Source organism: Nycticebus coucang, chromosome 3 (genome assembly GCF_027406575.1).
Source record: "Nycticebus coucang isolate mNycCou1 chromosome 3, mNycCou1.pri, whole genome shotgun sequence".
NCBI lineage: Eukaryota > Metazoa > Chordata > Mammalia > Primates > Lorisidae > Nycticebus > Nycticebus coucang.
In genome coordinates, this window is record NC_069782.1 from 106,220,507 (window position 1) to 106,230,996 (window position 10,490).

Genomic DNA, 10,490 nt, shown 5'->3' on the forward strand with positions numbered 1-10,490 from the left:
CAGATATCCCTGCTTGAGCCCAAACTTAAAATGTGCACAGAGGGAGCTTTAGGCCAAACTTAATTTAACATCAGTTAACTAAAGTCCATGCTTTGTCTTGATTTCCTTTGTTTTTACCTAATGTCTGTTTTCACTTCCAGGATTCCATAATTTCACATTATACTCAGTAGTTCAGGGGTCGTGTCTCATTAGGCTCCTCTTGGGTGTGGCAGATTCTCAAACTCTCCTTGTTTCTCATGACCTTGGCAGTTCTGGGTAGGGATTTTGTAAGATGCCTCTCCCCAGGGATTTGACTGATGTGATTTTGGTTTGTTTGTTTGTTTTTTCCATCAGGGCTATGGGTTTTGGGGGCGGAAGACCACAGAGGTAAAGTACCATTTTCATTATGGCATATGAAGGGTATGTTATACCTGTATGATCTATGACTTGCCATGTTCAACTTAATCACCTGGCTGAGGTAGTATTTGTCAGAGTTCTCCATCGTAAATTTTTTTTTTTTTCCCCTCTTCTTTCTATACTGTGCTTTTTGGAAGGAACTCAAGAGGCACAGCTCATACTTAAGGAGCGGGGGATGATGCACCCCCTTTTGAGCACAATAACTGTCTATATCAATTATTTGAAATGTTTCTGCATGGGGTATATAGCTCAACTCCCCTACTTCAATCATTTATTTATGTCAGTATAAATTTGCACTATTTATTTTATACCCTGGATCCATTACTAGCTTATTTTTTGCTCAAATTATTTTAGCTTTGGATACTGGGAGTTCTTTTAAGTGGTTACTGTGGCCCGTTAACACACCCCTAACCTCCTATTACCCTTTTACTTAGTTATTTATTTCAGCAATTCTTTATTTTCTGGCACTATAAGATGCTCCTCGCTTATCATGCCCCAGTTCTAGAATCAGCCATTCCTGTAAAGAGCCCTAATTCCTTTAATTGGAAGATGGTATTAAGAACCTCAGATGCAAGTGCTAGGAATCCTTACATTTTATACATGTATATATCCATTGTACACACAGGTGTATATATGTGTATGTGTGTATATATGTAATAGATTATTTTTTAATTTTAACAGGATTAAGTCATAAACCAACAGAAAAAACAAAATCTAATTGTGGAATTTTTAGTATTAAGGGAATAGGAGGTAGAATATTGAGGCTACAGTTCACTGGAGCCACCTTTTACTACGTTAAAGCAGTCACTTACTCAAATTCGAACCTTTAAACTTTCTTAGATCCACACGCTCCTTTTGTGAAGCTGTTGAAGGATAAACAAATATTTTTCTCAGGGGAAAAAAAATGTGTGACAAAACACACATAGAATTTGTTCAGGTTCATGAGCTCCCTGAAGCTCTGACCCAGGGCAGCCCGTGGCTCCCGGGCAGGGGACCATAGCAGTAAGAGAAAGGGCTAGAAAAGTCACAGGGGGAGTTTGCTGGTTTAATCAAGCCTCATTTCCATCGTGACCTCTTTTCTGGCCAAGGAAACGGAGTCATTTAATAAATAAATCATAAAAGCCTGATCCAATAATATCTTTTCTTTACTGGTTGATTACAAACATTTCATTTTAAGCCTCTCCTTTTATGTAAAATCATGATGGGATTGTTTTGGGTTCCTTTTTGGTTTCTATGATTTAAAGAAAAAATAATCAGAGGTAATTTGCATAGTTTCTTTAATTCATATCTCTTTCAATGTTGTTTGAGTCACTTCCTCTTTGCATCAGTGGTTCTTATTTAAAACCGGTACAGTGGGAAGAAGGGTATGTTTAGCATAAAGTTGAGAACTGACATCAGCGTGGGACCGAAAGAGTTACTTGAGTTAAATCTCAGTACATTTTTCTGAAGCTGTGTTTAACACTGATTATTTCAAGGTGGTTTTTATAATCACTTCCAAATGTTTTAATGAGGCTGTTTTTCATTTTTCTCTAGACTTCTTTAAAAAAATTTTTTTCCTTTCCATATTGATTTTCCAGCCACTTTCCTTAATGCCGCCGTTGGCAGCCCCAGTCATGCACTTTTACGGTTTATTCCGGAAGCTTCCCTCCACCTCTCAGCCCCATCTCTCTTCCTGTCTCGTGGGTGCTCTTTATCCAAACAGAACTCTCTCTGTCTGATTCCTCCTGGTTTCTCTTGCAGCCTGAGTCCCAGGATATGTGTAGTTTTTACTTCAATCTGTCAGTCTTAGCTGGTAGCTACCTCCTGTTGTCATCTTATTCTTTAGAGATCCCTCTGGAATAGACTATACAAAATATTTTGATTTTATCTCATTTTTTGATTATAGGCATGAGGAATCTGGTTTATCCTGTTTGCATTCTTTCCGTTTCAGACTTTTGAAGCAGTTGCTTCCCTTCTGCCTCCCCTCTGGTTCCCCCAGTCTGACAAGGGGGGGTTGTCCCTTCCCCACTGTGTCAGGTAGCAATAGTCAATTAGGCTGCCCAGGTAAAGCTGGGCTGTGACACTCGTCACATGCCACAGCTCTCCGACAGTTCTGTGTAAATACATGTTACCAGCCAGCCCAGGCTGATGTCAGAGATTAGAGTCAGAATGCTCCTGCCATTCCTTCAGACGGAGGTCCTGTTAGGTCACGATAAACAGCCGTGAGATTTATGGCTTCCCAAAGAGGAAAACCAATTCCCCAGACTATTGCTGGTAGTGACATCTGTATGCTCGATGCTTTCCTTCTTGCAAACATCATGACGCAGAAGCAAGATCACTCATCAAATGTTTGTTATATCTTGGTGCAAAGAATATTGGGTACTTTCTAAAAGGTAATGGTAATAAATGGGCCTGTTTTTCCTGTTTCTTTTGACTTACTTGCCTTTTTGAATCCAGAAGCCAATTCTCGATTTAGTCCAAAACCTTTATAGCTTCCTCCCTAAACTATATTCTTTGATAAGCTTACTGAGAGGTTCTGCATTTTGATTTTGAAATCACAGTGGTCCGGGTACATCTGTTTTTAATGGAGAGAGAAGGTATGTCTCAGGTGGATGTTGAGGTCTCTACCAAAGTTATCAGAATTGAAACCATCAATTAGCGCCCCCTATGTATATAATTGGGTATTTAATCTTGTTGATTGACCATTCCCCTCAGATGAGGAACTAGAGAGGGAAGGAGGGAGAGGGGTGGGGCCTTGGTGTGTGCCACACCTTTTGGGGGCAAGACATGATTGCAAGAGGGACTTGACCTAACAAATGCAATCAGTGTAACCTGACTTATTGTACCCTCAATGAATCCCCAACAATAAATAAAATATATATGTGAATGATATAAAAGGAGTTCTACCACTCAATGGGGAGAAGGCAAAGGAGATAACTTGTTTAAGAAAAGCTTGTCAAAATTTGCATTATGTTCCAATGTTAAGATTACTGTTCAAGACTAAGCTACCATTTTTCAATGTAGCAATAATACCAAATTAATAACAAATTATAGACAAATAATAAGAAACCAGATTTTCCTAGGACCATTCAAATATTAGAACATGGATGATTGCCAAATCATTTGGATAAATACTGTCTCCCAAACCCAGCTGTTTTCTCTACACATATCTAAACATGAGAGTATTTGTAAATGTCAGTTTAGGGTTGACATTTTCTCCTTCCAACCAGATGTTCGGCACCCCGTGAGCAGAGTAGTATGTAGCTAAAAATGCTCTATTAAGCACATTCATCAGTGGCTTTGGAAAAAAATCACAGTATCAGGGTCTCTGTAACATGAATGGGATTCCCAAGCAGCATCCTTACGGTTTCTTCATTAACGCCCACGGAGATGATTGATGTGACTTTAGTCCTAGTCTCCTTGCCCCATTGTAAACTCAAGAAACAACTGTTACTTGAATCTGGGGTCTTTCATTAATAAGACTAATTGGCATAAACTTTAATAATTGAGAAAGGATACCAAAAGGTAAGATAAAGTAGGCATTCTAATGAGAAACAGATACCCATCCTCAAGGAAGTATATGTGAGTGCGGAGTCACGTCAATACAAAGAAAAGGAAAAAATGTGTGGCTGCTACGTGTTGGACAAGCTTCCTCCTAGGGCTATAGAGTGGCTTCTAGCTCTGTTCCCCCATTATCTCCAACTCAGAAAGGTTTTACTTTTGGAGTCGAAATTCTCCATGCTTTGTTTTACCTTAGGGAATGCATTCAGTTTTTCTGGAAGTTTTTATTTTATGAAAGCTTAATCTCTTTGCTTTTATCTAGGCGATGATGTATTTTAACAAACAGAGGGCTGGCAGTCCCAGCATCAATTAGTCCAGCCTTTCATTGCCCTATGAGAGGACAAGAAGCCCAGCTCCCTCCCTGGCTTCTGCGCCCTCATTCCTGTTTCATCTTTTCTGGCATGCCTTTCTTTTTCTTTCTCTGACTATGACCAACTGGGGGTCAACGTGCGTTCCACTCATTCCATGGAGGCTTTCTTCAAGGTTCTACCCCCTCGCTCTCCTCTCTTTCCCTTCAGTGCGGACAGACACTGACTTCTGATCAAGCCCTTGGTTATTTACTATCTTCCGTTTTTCTCTCTCTCTCACCTGACATCCCAGGTCAGACAATTAAGTTCTCAAACTCATCCTAGAAAAAGTACTACCTACCCCATTGAATATCACTATGGTCACCTTTGCAATACTCCCCTTGGCCATCTAGTGACAGTAATATATTCAGCAATGAGGTATACTCCTTTTCTAGAATGAGTTCACGAACTTAATTGTCAGACCTCACACCATGACCATTCTGATGGCCATTCCAGAAAAAGAGTTCTAAAGTTGCTTTGAGTGGTGGACTGGGAGCTGGAGTCAGTGCACAGCTTCCCGAGGGGAGTACCTCCAAGGTGACCAAAGTGAGCATTTCATTTTCTCATCTCAGCAATGAGATATGTAGCACTTTTCCAGATGAGTTCATGAACTTAATTGTCAAACCGTGTATATCAGCCTCAGTCTCATCAACTAGATTATAGGAGGCCTGAGAGACCAGAGAGCCCGTCTTTTATGAAATCTTTTCATAGCTGCAAACCTCCTGAGCCACTTGTAGGTTTGCTGAGCTTGGGCAACTAGGAGAAGTTGCTCCTTCTAGAAAGGAAGGAGCCCCCAAAGAATATATTTGAAAATTATTTTTTAATTATATTGTTAATAGGTTATGAGAGATGACTAAGGTTTCTGAGAAAGGTGTCCAGTTGTTGTGAATAAATTTTAAAACTGCTTGAGACCGATTATTTCAGGCAAAATTATCCTAATATTATCACTTGAGGAAAGTATCTGACAACACTGTCTTTTTGTACTCTTTTGGGACAGGCAAACTGAGTCAGCTCCATGCTTTACAGATTATTTTTCCATGTGTTAAAATCAGTTTTACCTGCATTTAAAAAAATGTGACTTGCAGTAATTCATAATGCCATTTTTCCAATTGTGGTGTATCCCCTACTGCACTAAATCATGTTTGTTGGGGAAGGTGGATGAGATGCCTTAGGGAGGGTGCACCAAGGGACAGTTGGCAGTTTGGTAACATTTAATATGTTGCTCCCAAGGATACAGCAGGCAAATAAAACCTTGATTTCATTGGCATTATTACGTTGAATAAAACATGTAAAATATTGGGAAGCAGGTTAAAGAAAACTATCAAGTATTTAATTATTTATGAATACTTACTCTTTGTATGTGGGTGCATAAGGATAGGAAAAGAATGTGCATTTGGTAGAAGGGCTCAAAGTAGAAGAAACGCATCTCAAACCAAGACTAGAGGCTCTATGAGGAGGAGAAAGCAGAGTTCATTAGTGCTCAGCCAATGAGAGAGAAACATGTTCCCGGCCCGCTGCTGCCTTCCTTGTCCTCTGCGCAGCTGTCTCAAAGGCTGCTGTGTGATGCACCTGTGGCGCTTGCTATGTGGGTCATTATGAAAGTCTGAGATACAAAAATGTAAAACCCATGTGATGAAACAAATGAAGCCCTCCAGCACCACCACCAAGCATGGCAAGCTGAAACGTGCACAGGTGAATCAGAAAGGAGGCTGCCGACTGTGTTTCTTGGAATTGAAATCACAGACCATGACACAGTCTGTCTCAAAACTTTCACAGTGACCTATGTAGAAGCTGAATACAGCCTGAAGCCATTGATGGCCTTGTTGTCCACTTGGCAGCATGACTAGAAGAAAATGAATATTTTTTTCAAGTTCTAAACCATGGTTACCACATACTTGCGTGTCCTATGAAGCATGTCACAATCTGCTAAAGAGTATCAAAGTGAATCAAATTTCCTTGCAGTTTTCACCTAAAGCAGAGCTTCTGCCACATCCATGAATAACAGTCACTCACATTCAGTACTTTTTCTTGAATGGGAGAGGAAAGATGGGGAGATACAGGACAGAGATGGAATTGCTTCTATCTAGGAATTGTGTCATCCTTGAGGCCATTGTTCAGCCTCTGTGCCATCACTATCACAAAATCTAGCTCTTCCTCAGCTCTGTCTGAAAGCACAGCATATTTCTATGCTTTAAACTGATTTCTTTTTAATTGACAGCATCTACACCTCATCCTTGGCTTTTTTACAGTAGTCATAAAATTGGTAAGTTAAAGGACTATCCCTGGCTCTTTCTGAGTACCTCTTTCTAATGGCTAAGAATACAGTACAGAACAAATTACACCAGACAAGTGACTTGGACAGCATTGCTTGGGCTTTCCTAGTTACAGAATTCAGCAGCCATTTTGCTAGAAATCAGAGACACATTAGAGATTTAGTTGTTTGCTGGAACTAAGAAATCTCCTTTCATTTACTGGTGATACTAAACTCTCAACTTCTCCGGGGAAGTCCATACCTCATTCACGGAGGAGACCATGGTATATAGTGCAAAGTCTGGTCTATAAAAGAACTCAGTGGAAGCCTGATGAATTTATATGAAGCAACACTGAAGCATAAAAGAAGCCCAGAACACGTAATTAGCAGAACTGGGTTCTGCCACCCACACTGCCACCAGCCAGCATTTGACATGAGAGAAGTCATTTGCTTCTCTGAAAATCAACTTCAGATTTACCCTTTATCTGTAAAATAAGGGCACTTGGAGTATGTGATTTCTTAGGCATAAAAATGTGCTCGTGTTTCAGATTCTATCCATTTATAGATCATGATTATTTGCAATAAAAATTTACAATAACCTTAATCACTCCCTTATACTGAATACCAACCATGTGCCAGGCACTTTGCTGAGGACTATACATGTATTATTTTATTTGCTCCTCCTATCAGACTTGTGGGGGGTAGGCATCATAATTTCTATTGTACACATGAAGGTAGCTTGAGTTCAGCACTTTTACTTTCTGAAGATGGCAAAGCTGGTAAGTGGTAGAGGCTAAAGCCCAAGACCTCCTGACTTCTCTGTGTCAGCCCTAAACCTGTTACCTGGCTCCCACACTGTGAATTTTGTTCATCAACCACTAAATCATCATTTCATTATTACTCTTAATTTTTATGTTGTTGAGATTTTTGAACATTTTAATATTAATAGATGGTTGTGCCACTAATTAATAAAAGGGGGAAGAAGGAAGCAGAGATTTGAGAGACAGAAGATAATCATGATCATATTTAAGAATTAGATTCATACGCAATTTATTATGGACAAAGAAATCTCTAGGTATAAAAGTTTAAAACTTTGTTGTATAGTTGTCTAAAGTTTATGTCTTTCCACTGACTTTAGTAGATCATAAGTATTTTCCATAACTTAGATACTAAGGGAGGAGCATTTACTCACTATTTTAGTAACTTTTTAAGCAAAGCAAAACATTGATATGGGCTGCAAGGAGAATCCCATTCCCTGTGAAGGCTCCATTAAGCACAGCTGAATAATAATGTAACATGACCACGGCTGTTGTCCATCGTCCACTGCCTCCATTCCAAACAGTAGTTCTCATGATTACAAATGTGTTCATTTGAAATCACAAATGCTGCAGAATCACTAAAAGCAACTCCTTCGGAGGGTTTTTACAGATGATTAATGGGACTTAAATTGATTTAGTGACTCAAATATTTTTAAATATTCTCTCCTGAACCCTTCGGTGGCGGATGATCTGAAAATATTGTAAACAAAAGTGCTGATTTAGAACCGAAATCCAATGCGAGCAATCTTGTTTTTCCATCCTCCCGCCCTCCCCACCTTCTTCCCTCGCTCTCTGTTTCATTTCCTGCCCTTCCTTGCTTCTTCCCTCCTTTCCTTCCTCTCTTGTCCTACCCTCTTCTTCACTCCTTTTCTCCCTTTCTTCCTGGTTTTCTTCTTTTTTACTTTTCCTTTCTACCTTTCAGCTGAACTAGACTCAGCATCACTTTCCTCCTTAGACTGCTTGGGTTTAAACATTTGAAGAAATTAAAACAATATTTCTGGTTACTGTTCTGTCTTAATACAAGGCTTTTATGTAATAAGAAACATTTCTTCTAATGACAAACTTTCTGTATTAAATGTTTATTAAATTACCGACAAGCTTTAGGACTTACATTATGTGTATAAGGGCAAAAGAATGCAATGGAAAACCAAATGAATTTGGTTATGAAGACAGATTTCAGTTTGTAGAAACTCCTAGAAAATGGCCAATGATGCTTGTGTTAAAAGCTATTTTGTTGTCTACTGGATTACCTGAGTGAATTTGATGCATCAGTAATTTTAGATACCCGAATTCCTCTAAGCCTGTGGATTTGGGGAGTTCTTATCACCATCCTGCAGTGTACTTTGTTTAAAGAATCCAACCTGTGTCTATAAACCTTTGCAACGTTTTCTTGCTTCACCACAGGGGGTTGTTAACAGTATGCAGATAGAGATGTTTTAAAATAAAAAGTAAGAAAAACCCATTCTCTCATAATGGCAATTCTGTAATAGTTCCAATAATGTCTAATGATCTACACTGACAGAAGAGATGATGATTTGTGGGGGCGGGCTGTGTGTGTATGAATGTTTTAATTTGCCAGAGTTTTTAGTGATTGCATAGAGTAACTCATAAAAATAAAAATATTGAGATCAATGCTGTGTAAAGTAATGCTTCTCCCTATCCTTGAGGGTCTAAGCCAGCCTGGAAAAGCAGACCTTCTGATGTAGAGGGATCCTTAATAGGGCTATGCCTACAGAGATTCTCTAGGGATGGTCAGGAAGTTCTTATCTACAGCCCTCTATCTCACTGGACTTTCTTTGTGTTTGTTCTGAAAAGGTTGGTACAAAAGTAATTGTAGTTTTGGACCAAGAATTTTAAATCATCACTTATCTCAAACAAATCTTTATTTATTAAAATAGGAACCATTGCAATCAGCACTTTGTTGCTAGTGAAAAAAGAGTTTGTTTCTTCCTATAGTATAAAAATCCATGCTTCTGGATTACAGTGAAATCTTGGAAAGCATTTTCTGCATCCTACTGGTTGTGGAAGCATTATCCCTGCAAAAAATTGTTGAAATGCTTGAAGAAGTGGTAGTCAGTTGGTGAGAGGTCAGGTGAACATGGCAGATAAGGCAAAACTTCATAGCCCAATTCATTCAACTTTTGAAGCTTGGTTGTGCGATGTGTCATTGAGTGTTGTCATGGAGAAGAATTGGGCCCTTTCTGTTGACCAATGCCAGCTGCAGGTGTGGCAGTTTTTGGTAGATGTCAGTGATTTGCTGAGCAGACTTCTCAGATGTAATGGGGTTTCATGAGGATTCGGAAAGCTGTAGGAGACCAGACCCGCAGCAGACCACCAAACAATGACCATGACCATTTTTTGGTGCACGTTTGGCCTTGGGAAATGTTTTGGAGGTACATGTCAGTCCAGCCACAGAGCGGGTCATCACTGATTGTCATATACAATCCACTTTTCATTGCACGTCATAACCTGATGGAGAAATGGCTCATTGTTTTTGTGCAGAATGAGTGAAGATGACACTTGAACACGATGCTTGCTCTGATTTTCTGTCATCTCATGAGGCACCCACTTATCAAGCTTTCTCCCCTTTCCAATTTGCTTCAAATGCTGAAGGTCTGTGGAATGGTCAACTCTGAGTTCTTCCTCAACTTCTCCTACAGTTGTCAGAGGATCAGCTTTGATGATTGGGCTCAATTGGTCATTGTCAAATTCTGATGACCGACCCCGAGGCCCCTCATTTTCAAGTCTCTTTTCTCCTTTGCAAAATGTCTTGAACCACCACTGCTCTGTACGTTCCTTAGAAGGTCCTGGGCCAAATGCGTTGTTGATATTATGAGTTGTCTCTGCTGCTTTATGACCCGTTTTCAACTTGAATAAGAAAATTGCTCAAATTTGCTTTTTGTCTAACATCATTTTAATAATCCAAAATAAATAGCAAGTAATAAATAATTAGCAGAAAAAAGTAAAGTGAGAATTGTACATTAAAATGATTTATGACATAACCACGTTTATTTAAGAATGTATTCCAGTATCAAATGGCAAATTTCAACAATGCAAAAACTGTCATTACTTTTGCACCAACCTTAATAGTAGAACATTCTTTCCTTTTTCAGTCTTGTTCAGAACCCCAACAAGAAA

The 10,490-nt window shown here is 39.3% G+C and overlaps 1 pseudogene; it reads right to left on the reverse strand.

Moving 5' to 3' along the window:
- Positions 1 to 9,234: 9,234 nt before the first annotated feature.
- Positions 9,235 to 10,265, reverse strand: LOC128581080 (histone-lysine N-methyltransferase SETMAR-like; annotated as a pseudogene).
- Between the last annotated feature and the right edge of the window lie 225 nt (positions 10,266 to 10,490).